The sequence below is a fragment of the Peromyscus californicus genome, unplaced genomic scaffold, assembly GCF_007827085.1.
Source record: "Peromyscus californicus insignis strain IS unplaced genomic scaffold, ASM782708v3 Scaffold_1__1_contigs__length_55948999, whole genome shotgun sequence".
Lineage (NCBI taxonomy): Eukaryota > Metazoa > Chordata > Mammalia > Rodentia > Cricetidae > Peromyscus > Peromyscus californicus.
Genome location: NW_026294492.1, coordinates 15,181,663 through 15,197,698, shown reverse-complemented (window position 1 = coordinate 15,197,698; position 16,036 = coordinate 15,181,663). Strand labels below are relative to the sequence as shown.

At 39.9% G+C, this 16,036-nt stretch overlaps 1 long non-coding RNA gene across 1 annotated transcript; it reads right to left on the bottom strand.

Annotated features, from left to right (window-relative positions):
• Positions 1–2,029: 2,029 nt before the first annotated feature.
• LOC128115368 (uncharacterized) lies at positions 2,030–14,747 on the bottom strand. Its single transcript, XR_008220137.1, has 3 exons — positions 14,613–14,747; positions 13,117–14,371; positions 2,030–13,016 (listed from the first exon to the last, which is right to left on the bottom strand). It is a non-coding gene; the product is annotated as an uncharacterized LOC128115368 (long non-coding RNA).
• Between the last annotated feature and the right edge of the window lie 1,289 nt (positions 14,748–16,036).

Genomic DNA, 16,036 nt, shown 5'->3' with positions numbered 1-16,036 from the left:
AAATCCTATCTCACCCTAAACATAATAGAGAGCCAATTTTTTAATCAAAAACCATTTTTAGGATCAAAGAGAAGCATGTTTTGAGTCAGATAGAGTGTTCGTTATATCATCTGTGGGGAGTGTGCAGCTAAAATTAGAGATGGTGTTCACCAAAATTCTCAAAAAAAAAAAATCAAATGCTTTCAAATTCAAGGAAGGAGGACTGGACTCTTTTTTTTTTTCCTTTCGGAATATTTTTCTCAAGTACTAGCGGAAGTGCTAATGAGAGACAGGCCTCCTTGCTGTTCAGTGACACATGTAACAGGTCACATGAAACCACAGAAAATGAGTCTATTTAGAAACGTCAGAAGCGACACTAAAGGAAAACCCAGCCTTGTACTGTTTCCTCTTGATCACAGTCTACAAGAGACAATTCCGAAATGATCTCTTCTGAACTTGCTGATATCGGTGATTGAAACAGTGTTGCTAATGATAACAATGTGTAGAATTGTTACATGGAAAGTACTAATAATGCGAATCAGATGGTCCTCAGCTTCAGTTCCTCTGTAGATGATTTTCCCTAGGCATCTCCGATGCCTCGGAGATTAGCCTACTAAAACTCATATTTGTACTACCACAGAGAGAATTTGGATCTCTAAGCACGAAGTCAGAAAACTAACCAAGTTTTCACTTGTACCAGTTTTTCCACATAAAACACCCTGGTGTGCAAAGTGGTAGACAAACAAACCAGACAAAAATAGTATTTTCAAGTATTTTTAGCACCTGTTATATTTTTCTTTGGTGTGTCTATGAGATATAATGTTAAAACAATCATGTGGTATGAGGGCCACAGACAAGGCTCCAAGGATAGAAGTCCTTATCATGCAAGCCTGGTAACCTGAGCTCAATCCCCAGAACCCATGTAAAGGTGAAAGGAGAGAATCAAACTGATAAAGTTGTTCTCTGATCTACACACACACACACACACACACACACACACACATCATAGCACACATGCCCCCTCGTATGCACACATAGTTAATAAATAAATTTTTTAAATATGTATGCTAAGAAAGTATGAGGTTCACTTTGAAATCTTTAAACATTGCCTAACTTCTAGATTATACCTTCACATGTTTTCATTTCTGATAGTCATGGGACACTCTATCCATTTGGTACCTGATGTCATTTTGACTGGAAGTTATTTCCACTTGTTCTTGAGGTATAAGTAAAACAGCCAACTAGAGACAGCGACATTTTCCATATGACTGAATTTCTAGAACTATGTCCCTGGGTTGATATAACAGGATTGGAAGAGGGAAACTTTTCTCACTAAACACTTGGTATCATTGAAATCATAACTATGGCTTCAAGTTTACCATAAAAGCAAAGGCCCCGTAGCTGAAGGGATGGCTCAGTGGTTAAGAGCATTTGCTGCTCTTGCAGAGGACTCAGGTTTGGTTGCTAACACAGAGATGGTCGCTCACACCATCTGTTACTTCAGTTCTGAAGATTTGACAGCTCTTCTGGCCTCTTTGGTCACCAGGCATGAGAATAGTGTATAGAAATATACACAGACAAAACACTCACACATATAAAATTAAAATAAACAGACCTTTTTTAAAAAAAGCGAAGACCTGGGGCTAGAGAGATGGATCAGAAGTTAAGAGCACTGGCGGCTCTTCCAGAAGTCCAGGGTTTGATACCCAGCACCCACATGGTCACTCACAACCAGCTGTCCCAGAGGAGCTGGCAATCACTTCTGGAATCTTCAGGCACCAGGCATGCATGTGGTACACAGACATTCATGCAGGTGAAACACCCATACACACCCAAAAAAATAAATACATAAATAAGTACTAAAAATTAAGATAAAGATTCAATCATAAACTTTTATAATTATGATTTAAACATAAAAACTATATTTTGTTTTATAAAATGTACTTATATATTAATGTTCAAAATATCTCATATCACTTAAATGTTATATATGTTATATACATATAAATATGTAATACAGTGTAAAAGAATAAATATAATAAATATATAACTATACATTCAAAAGGTGCTACATAACAGTTTTGCTAACATTTGCTGCACTAGAAACTCCTGATTCTTAGTAGTTTACAACAATGAAGATTTATTTCTTGCTACATTACACATCACTGGTTGGTCACATCTTCCCTTTACATCTTCCTTTGTGACCCAGGACAAAGAACCCCAATCGGGAACAGGAAGATTGTAGGGCAGAGCAAAAGAATCTCAGAACTCCCACAATGATGAAATCCCGAAATAAACTATATATCAACATTCCACTCCAAAGTAAGCCTGTGATTAAACAATGTCAATGATGAACAAAATACATCCCTTCACTGGGGAGGACAGAAAATTGGAAATAAATTTATTGCTAAAGAGACTTTCTAAAGACTGAATGGCACACATCTTTAATCCCAGCACTCTGGAAGCAGAGGCAGGCAGAGCTCTGTAAATTCAAGGTCAGCCTTTATCTACACAGTAAGTTCCAGGCCAACCAGGGTTACATAGTGAGACCGTGTGTGTGTGTGTGTGTGTGTGTGTGTGTGTGTGTGTGTGTCCATCTGTCTGTCTGTCTGTGTGTCTGTGTGTTTAAATGTGTGTATGTGAAAGAAAGACACAGAGGGGGAGAAAGGAGAAGGAGGGAGGGAAAAACGGAGGAAGAAAGAGAGAGACTTTTTAAAAAGATACTTACACAAAGAACAGATTCCTCATTTGTCTCATTCACAAGACAATGATCACTTAACTAGAAAACTCTGCTTGCCAAACAAGCAACTGCTTATTTATAGTAACATCAGAAACCTAAGACTAAGCATAGAAACATTCATAGCTGAAATGTATTTATAAGAGTCAAGTTACAGAGTCCCAACAAAGCCAGAAGAAAACCATGGTAAACAAAACCGCATTCAATAAATAATTTTAAAAAGAGATGAATACACCACTAATATCTAAATACAAGCCTATTCTACTGAACTAAAATTAAAATGCATAAGCACTGATTCCCTGGGTCATGTGAATAAGTACAAAAAAAAGCACAAAACTTGGAAATGAGAAGGAAATAACGACAATAGAGAGGAACTTTAAAGATTCCCAGGTGTCTTCTTTCTTCAGCTATAAGCAAACAAATGAAAGAAGTTGAGGTAAATGGGTAATTTTTAAGCAAATACAAACTACAGATAATTCCAACATTATTTAAATTTCTCCAGAACATAGAAAAAAGGAAAACATCTGAATTCTTTTGATGAATCTAGTATATTGGTGAAATCTGCATAAAACCCTCAATTCCTAAATAAAAAATACAAATTTATCCTTTTTCAGCATATGAGCTCAAAAATTCTATGTCAAATATTAGTAAATAAAACATGTTAAAATAGCTCTCTGCTTCTCTCTTTGAAGGGACAATTCCTCTCCCTCATTATGGTATCCTTTATCTTCATGGGGTTCTAGAAAAAAAGTGAGAAATAAAACTAGGAATAAAACATAAAAACACCAAAGTGTTATCTCTTTTCTGAGAAAGGTCATATTAAGATCCATAGTTACAATGAAAGTCCAAAGGAGTACAGGTATTTGAAGTATGACCTGATAATTCTCTGGATTTCCTCGTTGTCTGTTGTTATGTCTCCCTTTTCATTTCTGATTTTGTTAATTTGGATGCTCTCTCTCTCTCTCTGCCTTTTGGTTAGTTTGGATAAGGGCTTGTCTATCTTGTTGATTTTCTCAAAGAACCAATTCTTTGTTTCATTGATTCTTTGTATTGTTCTCTTTGTTTCTATTTTATTGATTTCAGCTCTCAATTCGATTATTTCCTGGCATCTATTCCTCCTGGGTGACTTTACAGAGCTTTTCTCCAGTGACTGATGGAAGCAGATGCAGAGATTCACAGCCAAACACCAGTCAGAGCTCCAGGAGTCCAGTCGAAGAGAGAGAAGAGGGATTCTATGAGCAAGTGCATCAGGATCATGATGGGGAAACCTGCAGAGATGACCAAACCAAACTAGTGGGAACTCATGAAAGTTGGATCAACGGCTGTGGAGCCTGTATGGGACTGGACTAGGCCCTCTGCATGGCAAGGCAGTTGTGTAGCTTGATCTGCTTGGGAGGCCCCCTGGCGGTAGGATCAGAATACATCCCTGGCACATGAGTGGGCTTTTTGGATCCCACTACCTATGATGGAACACCTTGTGCAGCCTTGAGGCAGGGGAAAGGGTTGGGACTTGCCTCGACTGGATGTGTCTCCCCATGGGAGGCCTTGCCTTCTTGTCAGGGGAGTGGAGGGTGGGTTGGAAGGAGGATGCTGGCAGTGGGGGGACAGGAGGAGTGAGGAGGGGGATCTTTGGTGTGTAAAATGAATGAAAAAATTCTTAATGATAAAAAATAAATAAATAAAAAGAAAGTCAAAAGCAACTACAGATTGACCCCCCAGAATTGGAAAGACTTACCCATGCTGTCATAGGCAGTGTTTGGCTGTGGTGGACACCTGTCCAGACTATTCTTGTATCATAGAAAAGACAAAACCTTCTCCCTCCCTTTGGGAAGCCAGCTTCAAAAAGAAAGCAATTAATTCATCAATCACAGCTAAGTCTTCTAAAATTTACCAATTGGCCAAGTTATTGTGCTTTCCCTAGGGCACAGTAAGCAGAGGATTAAGAGATGTCAAGAATGTCATACTAATTAAGGTTATTCTCACAGAAACACTAAAAGTGGAAAATATATTCTAGCTTTGTGAGAGTTGTTTCATTTTAAATTCATTAGGTTTAATCATTAGACTGTGGTGTGTGTCCCTCAAGACATAGAACCACTAGGAGAATCTTGCTTCTACCTCACAGGAAGATAATACATCAGCAATTGATGTTTGATTATCTTTCAGGGACCACTAATGTGTAAGATGGATATTTCCCCCAGAAGGTAGGACTCAAGATAATGCATCATTTAAAAAATCCAAGACTATACTGTGCTCAAGGATGAAATCTTATTCTTTGCTGCTACACTTTAGAGGTGGTCTTTACTGAGGATGTGACAGACAGCCTTTAGAGGGTGGAACCCAGTTCAGGGCAATTAGGTCATTCATGGAAGCATGGCCTTTGGTAGGGATTAATGTAGTTCTCAACAGATCATGTCATTGTACAGAGAGCTGCTTCTCTGCCACATTGTAATGGAAGGGGGTCTGCCAGTAGCCAGGCAGATATGTCTTCGGGATCCAAAACCTGAAGAAGGTCCTTAGACTCTAGTACGTGTTATAGCAAGAGAGAGGTGGACTTACATAGACACTCTTCCCTTTGTTTTAAAATGTGTCTTTGTTGTGCTATGTAAAACAGCTCATCAGAGTCTGCAACCTCTATAACTATAGTAATTACATTAAAGGATTCCAACAATAAAGTGCATTGTTCCCCTAAAAGCTCCAGAATAGCCAGGCAGTAGTAGCACATGCCTTTAATCCCAGCACTTGGGAGGCAGAGGTAGGTGGATCTCTGTGAGTTCAAGGCCAGCCTGGTCTACAAAGTGATTTTCAGGATAGGCTCCAAAGCTACACAGAGAAAGCCTGTCTCAGAAGGGAAAAAAAAAACTCCAGAACAGAACTAGATGGTGGAGTAAGTCAAGTCCATGTCTGGGGAACTGAATATGCTCTGCATAACAGACCGTGTTAAAGGTATTTGCTAGTTTATGAAATGAGGTAATGGCACTACTTTTAAGTCTTTATCTATCAGCACTGAATCACTTGAGGCTAAAGTATTATGATGTGTGGAATTGTCTGTAAATGTTACAGCAAACAAATAAAACACTACTGGGTTAGAGCACAGCACACAAATCTACAATGTACATTAGTTCTAAGACCCCAAGAGCCCAGGAGCCTCAGTTAACCTAGGAAAATTAGCTCAGTGGTATTGAGTATCAGATGTGTAGGGATATTCTGGGTTATCAAGGAAGGAAATACCATTTTAAGAAGAGAGCTTAGGTCCAAGATGTTCAGAAAAGCATCCTGAAATAGTCAGGAAACAGCTCAAGACAATTCTGCAGAAGAAGCTGCATAAAACCCAATGAAAACATCTGAGGATATGTTACATTCAGCTTTTTCATCATCATCATCACCATCATCATCATCATCATCATCATCATAGTTTTGTGCGTTTTGTGTGTGGTGTGTAGTTGTGGGTTTTTTATTGTTGTTGTAGTTTGGTTGATTGGTTTCATTATTTTGTTTTGTTTTGCAAGAGTCTTGCTATGTAGTCTAAGCTAGTCTTGAATTCATGGCTGTCCTGTTTCAGTCTCCCAAGTACTGGGATTACAAGTATTTGCCATCATTCCCAGCAAAAGAGACATTAATCTTTACTGTATAGAGTTGACAACAGTATAGTCACTGGATCATGCCATTTGAAACCGTTTTATATATTTTGTTGAATTAACCACCTCGACCATAATGCAACTTTAGGTTACCTTCACACAAACATCTTTCAAGGCAAGACTCAAGAAATGTCTTCAGTCACAGACCTCTTTATCTAATCCATAGTTTTTGGAACTTCTCCTTCTTCACTGTCCAACCTGTCCACGAGGTCACTGGCAGCATCAGCATACTTTCACACAGAATAATTGCATCTCTTTGACCAGAAGGAGGTTTCCCAAAGCAGGCCTAGCACAGGGCTTAGAATGTAATAGGACTCACCACATGGGACATTCTCCAAACACAGAATATCAGATGTGAACTGCCAAAAAATTAACACATCTTCCTGCTTTCAACATACTTTGAGATTGATATCTCAGTTTCAACATCCAGAGGGGAAAATTAAAAAGAAAGAGAAGGAAAGTAAAGGGGGAAGAAAAGAGAGGGAGGGGAGGGAGACTAGGTGAGGGGAGTGGAGGGGAGATACAGCACATGCTTTCCTAGTCTTCCTGAAATATTAGATATGAAAGACTCCACAACCAGAAGTTTGGAGACTTTAAAGATATGAGAATTCACCAATTCTTTTCAAACTTGGTTTCACCTTTTCAATTTCAGGTAAGAATTTCATAGATAACCGTAAATGAAATGGGATCCTGGAATGGATTTGAAGTCTGTATTAACAACATGACCACAGTTCTTTGACTGGAGCTGGTCTGAGAAAAGGTAGGCAAGCGTGAGATGTTTAAAGGTTTCCAAAGCTAAGAAGGCAAAGGTGTAGTAGAGAAACCACAAGAGTACAGGGACAGTAACAAGCACTCAGAAGCGTGACACCTATGCAATCAGTATCATCCACTTATGTTTAAAGCAGAAATTGTCAGGACATCTGTTCTGTTGATTTGCTGTGACTTCTGAAACACATGCAGTCCCTTAAAACAACATCTGTTCTGGGAGTCAGAACTTCAAAGTTTGTTTCAATGGGCTCAAACGAAGGTGTTGACCGGCCTATGCTTCCTCTGAATATTTTTTCTTTCCCCCAGCAATTCCTGAATCCCTTGCTTTGAGGCTTCTGTCTTCTCTCTACAAGGCAGCAATGCAGAGTCTTCCATCATGTCATGCTTCAACTCTCACACCTCTGTCTCCCTCCACTGCTTCCAATGTCACAGTGTCTTCTGTGACTCTGGCCCTCCTCCTCCCTCTTCAACCTTTGTGATTCCTTTGGTCCCATCTGAAGAACCCAAGATAATAATCTCCATATCACAATCTTCAGCACATTGGCAATGTCCTTTCAACCATGAAATGGAGCATGGAGCAGTTCCCAAGGTTAGGACTGTAGCATCTCAAAAGAACCATCATTGCATTTCCCACATTTGGAAAGAAGAATTGCATAGAAAGGTATTTGGATCTGTGAAAACCCTGATCTTTATTTTACTGGAGAATATGAAGTCTCCATTAAAAAATGAAAAGGAATGATTTGTAAAAGTCCTGAGTACTGTTACTAGCCCACAAAAACCTCACTGAATGGTGCAGTGAGCTTCTGAGAACTTCAATAAAATGGGAACACACAGTGCTGTAAGGTGGAGTCCATCTGTAGCTAATGCTGACCTGTTTGAGTTTATGGAGATATTTGTACTACAGTGTTCATGTTTGTCTTATCCTCACTCCAACCTGCCCTGCCACTAAAAACTTCTTTATTGTGTGGACTCACTGAAAAGGACTAATGGACACAGCATGGAGTAAGACAACACATCTGGAGTCACAGTGAGATTATATGTGGTGAATTACATTGAAGGTGTTAAAAACACTACGTATTGTCTCTCTACAACATACTCACACATGTACATACATAGGCTAATATGTGTATATGTTGTATAATTTTTATGGCAGATGCATCTAAATGTTGCTATTTGTCAGATTTTTGTTCAATTATTTTAAATGCCTTTGTAAAGGCAATTCAAAAAGAACAGTTCTTTAGTGAGAATCTCCAAATTTTACAGATGACAGATGCTATCTATCTGACTGCCTTCTATATTATTAACTATCATACAGAACACTTCAGTTATATTAATGTATTTGGGAGTCTGTAACTATTATCTCTGATTTTTCATATATTTGTTAAAGATTAAAATTGCATACTTGTACTTTTCTCTGTTGGCAGCCTGTATAGCACCTTCTGGTATGGAGAGCTAGTCCTTGAGGAAAATACTTTCAGGCCAGCTCCAGCTTGATTCCCGTAAGACCTATGTCCAAAGTATGTGTTGTCTTCAGCAAGAGGGTCGACCTTCAAGTTCTGGAGGGCAAGCAAGGAAAATGGCAATAGCCTATACTGTTTGGGGAGTTGCTTAGACACCAGCCTCCTTGATCAAAAAACTTCAAAGACGTTTCCCAGGCCTAACACTCAGATTTTTTTGCTCCTGAAGTTACCCCAAGTAATGTAACTATATTTAAACTGTGTGTGTGTGTGTGTGTGTGTGTGTGTGTGTGTGTGTGTGTGTGTGTACATACAGTACCTTTATATATAATGCATGTGTACTTTTAGGTAAATTTGTAAGCATGTTTCCCTATGGCTTTGTGAAACATCATTAATGTGATATTTATTTGCACCCTTTCCCTTTCCCCAGTCTCCACCCACTGCCTTGTTTTTCACCTTTCATAACAATGGCTGGCCCAGCAAAATATCGCTGTCTTAGTTATGGTTTTACTATTGTCAAGAGATGCCATGACCATGGCAACTCTAATAAAGAAAAACATTTCATTGGGGCTGGCTTACAGTTCAGAGGTTTAGTCCATTATTGACATGGCAGGAAGCATGGGAGTATGCAGGCAGACATGGTGCTGGAGAGGTACCTGAGAGTTCTACATCTGGATCAACAGGCAGCAGGAAGTGAACTGTGAGCCACTATGCCTGGTTTGAGTTTCTGAGACCTCACAGCCTGCCCAGTGACTCACTTCCTCCAACAAAGCCACACCTACTCCATAAAGGTCACACCTCCTGATAATGCCACTCCCTATGAACCCATGAGGGCCATTTTTTTCAAACCACCACAATTCCCAATGATGCAATAGTAGCACTACTATCTTGGAAGTAATCTGTTGTGTGATATTTTGTTTGTGTTCTGACAAATAAAGCTTGCCTAGAGACCAGAGGGTGAAGATAGCCACTAATTAACCATAGGGCCAGGCAGTGGATTAGCACACACCTTTAATCCCAGCACTTGGGAGCAGGAAGCAGAAAGATCAGGAGTTCAAGGCCACCCTGGGCTACATAAGATTGAACCAGTCTAAAGGAGAAACAGAAATGAGTGGAGGTGGTGCACACCTTTAATCTCAGCACTATGGAGATAGAGACAGAAATATAAGACAGGTGGAGATTTCAGCCCCCCCAATCGGTCTGAGATTTTGTAAAGGTAATAAGTCTCTTTGGCTGCTGCTCTGCTTTTCTGATCTTTCAGCTTTCTCCCTAATATCTGAGTCTGGGCTTTTATTTAATAAGACTAATTAGAATCACACTTCATCTGGCACCCAACTTTCGGGGCTTGAATTCACAAAAAAAAAAAACCATTTGCCTGTGGCTTTGTAGCCAATGGCACATGCCAAAGCTGCACGCAGGGGCTCCGACTGGAGTCACCATCTTGCTGGCTAGGTTTTCCTTTCTTTTTTCCCCCAAGCCTCTGGGCGAGTTTGGGAGTTTTCTGTTCCAACCTCTCTACAGCAAACTCCATGGGCACTTGGGCTCCAAACGCCATAGGAGTTAGCCACTTTCCCACATTCCCCCATGCAGACAACTGACTCTTTGGCTTCTTCTCTCCCGGTGGGTTATGGGCTTTTCCTAGACTCCCTCCTTGGGCTGCTGCCACACTAGGTAGCTGCCTTGACACTTGCTTGGGCTTCTACTGTTCTGCACAGCAGCAGTCAGCCTCACACTTCACTGTCATCTTCACCATCATCATCATCAGAAGATCTGGTGTGACAACTGGAAATTCTTAAAGGGAAGAATAGTTTTAAAAAGAGAGAGAGAGTTTTTTCCCATGGTAAAAAAAAAAATGGGAAACACTCTTACTATGGAGGGAGTTAGGTCTCTGTATGATTACACAATGCATGGTTTAAAAATCGAACAATTATGATGAGATCATCAACTTAACTGGGATTGGCATAATGTTAATTATCATTTGGTAATTCCTATTATTGGTTTAGTATTTCTTGGTTCATCACTAAAAAAGTTGGTTGATATGAGTGCCAAGATACAGGCCTTAGAAAAACTTTTAAAATGTATCATAGAGATATTGAAATCCAGACAGAGGAATTTAAAGGAGAACCAATCTCATAATTTCAAGGTGGCTAGCTGAGATGGTCCAGCCTCAGAGCCTTCTCTAGCCAGGAGTTGAGACAAGCCCTGTTCTCTCCCATGACAGGACAACAAATGATACAGCTAGTTCTCCCAGGACTTGGCAATCATCTCAATTTTTTCAGGGTTCCGTACAGATGCCATAGCCCCCAAACAGCCGGAAGTAATTTTAAGAACACAATGCCCATATTCCCAAGAGGTGGGGTAGGCTGTTTTTGGTCATTCAGGGGGTTATGGATATTTGTAACCATTTAGGGTGGTTGGTTACAAGTTGTTTTGGGTAGTGGTCAGGAAAAAGATGAACAAGGGAGATTAGATTCAGGGATCTTGTTCTAAAAAGAAAAAGGGGGAATATAAAAATAGGATAAAAGGGTAGATTATTAAATTTACTTTTAGACCAAAAAAGCAACTACTAGTTTTAAACATTTTACATTGGCTTGGATTTTTGTATATTGACACAAATTTGAAGTTATTTTTGTTATACTGTATATATGTTATAGAAATGATAGGATTAAAAGGTAGATTATTGAATGTACTTTTAAACCAAAAAAGCAACTACTACTTTTAAATATTTTACATTGATATGAATTATTGTATATTGATACAAATTTAAGGTTATTTCAGTTAGAACATATTGTCCAAACGCCTCTACTCTTGTTCAAAGTATTGTACTTATACAGCTCTTTTAACAATTTAATGTAAATTCCTAGTCCTTGAAAGTTATTACATACTATTTAGGATAATGAAGAAATGCAGGTTAGTAGTTAGTCAACGATTACAATAAAACCTATAGTCAGGTTAGGTCAAGGCCAAACAGATATATTTTAGATAGACAGGTGGTCTTCAAACACTTCAGAGAGCTACAGAATATAGCATTTAAGATGTTTTAATAACATAAGGGGTTTTTTTTTAATGACAATGAGACATGTCTGCTCCTGGCAGCAACAATCTACTTCAAAGAAGATGATGGGCACTGAAGAAACTCCATCTGGAATTTACTTTCTTTGTGGCAAAAGTTGGCCACTAGACAAGAAAGTGTTCTTGCCTCGACTGCTTACAGTATGCTGTCCAAATTGGACAAGCAGGACACAAAAGCAAGTGACTGCAGATCCACCCGAAAGGTTGTCAGGTGATATGAAGCAGCATGAACCTATGTGTATTCCAGTCAATGGAAAGAAAAATTTCCTATGACAGCCTACAGTGTTTGTGCTGCCCATGGAAAAGGGAGCCAATCTACCTAAGTAAATTTTGCTTGGTCCCTCTTTATAGAGGAAAATGTTTTACACAGTACTATACATGAAAAAAGTACTAGGAAATGTATGTAATTGCTTAGTTAGTTGTTTAATTGTTTAATTAGTTGTTTAATTGTTTATTTTTGTAAATAAAAATGCTATAATTATTGGAAAACAACACCTAAAGTGCATTATGATCTGTAATCGATGATTTAAATATTGTGCAGTTTGCTCAAAACAACGTGTGGTTCCTGGCTTCTGTCTAAGAGATTTCTATGAGGTACAAAGTGTGTTAACAAACCAGGGGATTCTTACTTACACTAAAATTTAAGAAGTACTAATAAATATAATACAAAAGGGGTGGCTTTATTTCAAAATTTTCCAGACCTTCAAATAAAAGAATAATGCACATGGATTTTAACACTACTTAAAATTGTAAAAGGAGGGGGAGGGGACAAAAAAAATTGTAAAAGGACTATTTACAGGGAAATCTCATTTTAATGGGGAGTGGAAACTGATGTTTTAAAAAAGAGAAAGGAATACAAAAAAGAAAGAGGTACACACATTGTGTCAGTCACTTTTAATCACTGTGCCAAAATATCCAAAATAAATTTAAAGAATGAAATACTTATTTCTCCTGGACATGGTGGTGCACGCCTTAAATCCCAGCACGTGAGAGGCAGAGGCAGGCAGACCTCTGAGTTCAGGGCCAGCTTGGTGTGCATAGTGAATCCCTGTACAGCCAATGCTATAGAGAGAGACCCTGCCTCAAAAAAACAAACAAACAAACAAACAAAAAACTTATTAAGGGTTACAGATTGGGAGATTTCAGTCCACTGCTTCTGCTTGTGGTGAGGTACAGCACCACGGTGGGGAGTGTGTGGGATTGCAAAGCTGTGCAGGAAGGACACAGAGATAACAGAAGACATCCATCAAAGACACATTCCTTCAATGATCTGCCTCCCTCAACCAGCCCTCAATTTCTAACAGTCCATTCAGACATGGCATTATCAATGGTCAAATCACCTCTCAGATGCTCCTCTTCTGAACAATCCTGCATGACAAAAACAAGTTTTCAACACTTGGTTATGGAGGAGGGAGGAGTATTTTATTTCCAAACCTCAATACATAATAGCTCCACAATTACAGCTCACTTGACACATGCCAAATGAATTCTGCAGGCTTCAGAGAACACTCAGCTACTTAAATGAATCACATCAGTTATAGTCTGTCGTGTAGCAAAGAGAACACTGTGTGCAAAAATATGACAACTTAATTAGTGAAAGCATGTATATCCCCAAAGCAGAAGGTCCAGCGAAGACATAAGGAACAGTTGAGAAGTTGCTGCCAGCAACCTGAGCCTAGGTCTCCCAACTGACTTTGAGAAGTTACTTAGTTTCTCTACACCTCATTTTACACTGTGGGGTGAAAGGAAATAGCCCTGAGTATCTATAAGGTCTGGAAAGATTGTTGTTACTTAAAGACTGAACCTTTAGTTATTTCTGGCACAGGTTCAGTGAAATCAGAAACATAAATCACCTGAGGTAATGCATTACAGACGCGTGTGCAAGAATTAAAAGAGATGTTACATTACTGTGTTAATGCATTCTGTCACACAGCCTGTGGATGAAAGAAGGATGGAACAGATACCTAGAGAGATTTGAAGCCAAGAGATGGAGAGAGTCCTGTACCTCGGCTTCCAGTTGTTTTTAAGATTCCACTTCCATTTTGCATTGACATTGGGATGTATACTGTTGTTGGAGAGGTAGGTCAATTGTGGCATATACAAATATAGTTTTATAGCATTAGTGGTGGGAAATTTACATACATAAAACTGTGCATGAGGGACACCACCTTGAACATATCACATAATGTCACTGTAACATAATCACTTATTCTATGTTTTTATGTCTCCAGACTTCAATGATCACTTTCAATGCCGATGTCACTGAACTGCCATGAGAATTTAAAAATAGTTCATGAAAAAGTTAGCACAGTGAATGGCTTTTTCTATAGTCATTAAATGTTACCTATTGGATACGGAAAGTAGAACTGACAAGGAAGAGTAATGAAGAAGTTTAGCGGTTTACATTCCACAGCTGGCTGGCTGGTCGCACCATCACTGAGGTACTTGAATACAAGAGCAAAGCTTCGTTTCTTTGTATGGGTGATAATTACTGTGATTTTTCGAAGTTCCATGCTGCTGCTTCTGGATATAAGAATGCCATATCAGCTACAGTACTTTTTAGGACAGAAATACACTGATCGCCTACAATGTACCAAGTGCCGAGGATTCGATCTTGGAGTTTGCAGTAAGCTGAATGTACCTCTGGGACAGTCGCATCGTCCCAAAGTGCAGAGTATGTGACGCGGAATACTAACGCTGAGGTAAACTGAGAGTCAACTTTCCTGTATTCATGAAGAAGGGAAGAAAAGCAAGTGGTGAGGGAAGAAAGGAAATGGGGGGGGGGGGGGGGGGGGAGTCAGATGCAGAGAACAAATGCAAGGACGTGGGAGGAGAGGAAAAACGAAATAATCAAAACCCATGAAGAACAGAAAGCGTGTAAAATTCGGATGAAATAAGAGTGTGCTCCCAGGGACCGCATACCTACCAAGCTGCCATCAAAACTCTCACACTCGTGATACTCACAAGCAAAGCATTCAAGGGGGACCGACTTCCTGAATGGGCGCGGCGCGATGTTGTGACGTCGTGGCTGGGCGGGACTTCCGGTTCTGGTGAAGCTTTGCCAGGACGTCAGTGAGCAACCCGGCACACCTTGCAGGTGGACAGGTGAGCTGCTGCGGACCGCACTGTGGGTGGTTTTTCCTGAGGAAGGGCAGGCGTGCTGCGCGCGGGGCGGTGCCAGATAACGGAGCTGCCATCACCCCGGGTGCAGAGCCGCTGAGCTGGGCCGCGCGGAATCCTTTGGTACTAAGAGCATCCCACCTGCGGCAAGATCGCCAGAGGTTCCCTGAGAAAGGATGAGCCTGAGCCTTGTTAGCCTGCCGGCTAGAAATGAGTCAGAGTCTGCTCTGGGGCTGCCCACGCATCTCAGGTCCACCCTGTTTTTCATTAACTCTTCCTGCCTTAGTTGCAAACTTTCACCTTTGGCGTTTTTTGTTTGTTTTTTTTTTTTTTCCCCCTCCCCTCGCAGCTCAGAATTCAGGTTGAGACACTTCTTTCATGACTCACTAATTCATTTCTCCCCATTCAGGTTATTACTGATCGTCTGCTCTCTGTCCTGTATGCTAACCAGTGGGAGAACTTAGAGTCTGCCATTTGAACCCACCCATCCTTCTCTGCCCTTTTAGTTTTAGAAGGACGTCTTTATAGCTGGGGTGGGGAATGGAACCCAACAGACCCGAAAGTAGAAAAATCTCTAGTCTTTAGTCACAACGATTTGTTTAAAACAAAACTTTGGAACCCTAAGCGGGTGTGTTTGGTGTCTGTTGAATGCTTCTTGTTTTCCGTATAAAGTTGAAAGGCCTTTCTGTCCCTCGTGGTTTTTCCTGAGAAATCAACATGAGATTCACCATCACAGATAATGTGTTGTTGTTCTCTGACTGCTTTTAAGTTTTCTTCTTTGTTTTCAGTATTTCAAAATGCATCTTTGGCATGCCTTGTATTTCTGTAGATTTCTCCAGCTTGAGATTGACTCAGCTTCTTGAATCTGTCGATTTATGTCCTCCTCAAATTTGGGAAGTTCCCAGATACTGTTTCTTTGAATGTCTCTTTTAGCCCCACATTGTCTCCTCTGGAACTCTGATTGTGTGAGTTTTAGGTTATCATTGTAGTAGCAGTTCCTGGGCCACTGCTGAGGTTTTAGACTATTTCCCACTAATTCAAGTTTGTAAATTCTGTGAATCTAAGTTCTCTGATCTGGTTCTTGTTGGTTCCACTCTGCAGTTGATCCCACCACGTAAGTTAATTGTTATTTTTAAATCCCTTGCTCATGTTTCTTATATAGCATTCTTTTGTAGCTTCCAAATTTTAGTTTGCTCTTACATTTTTCTGATGTTTTGCTATCTTCTTATAAGAATATTTTAATCAAGTCCTTTCTCACATTTGGAAAC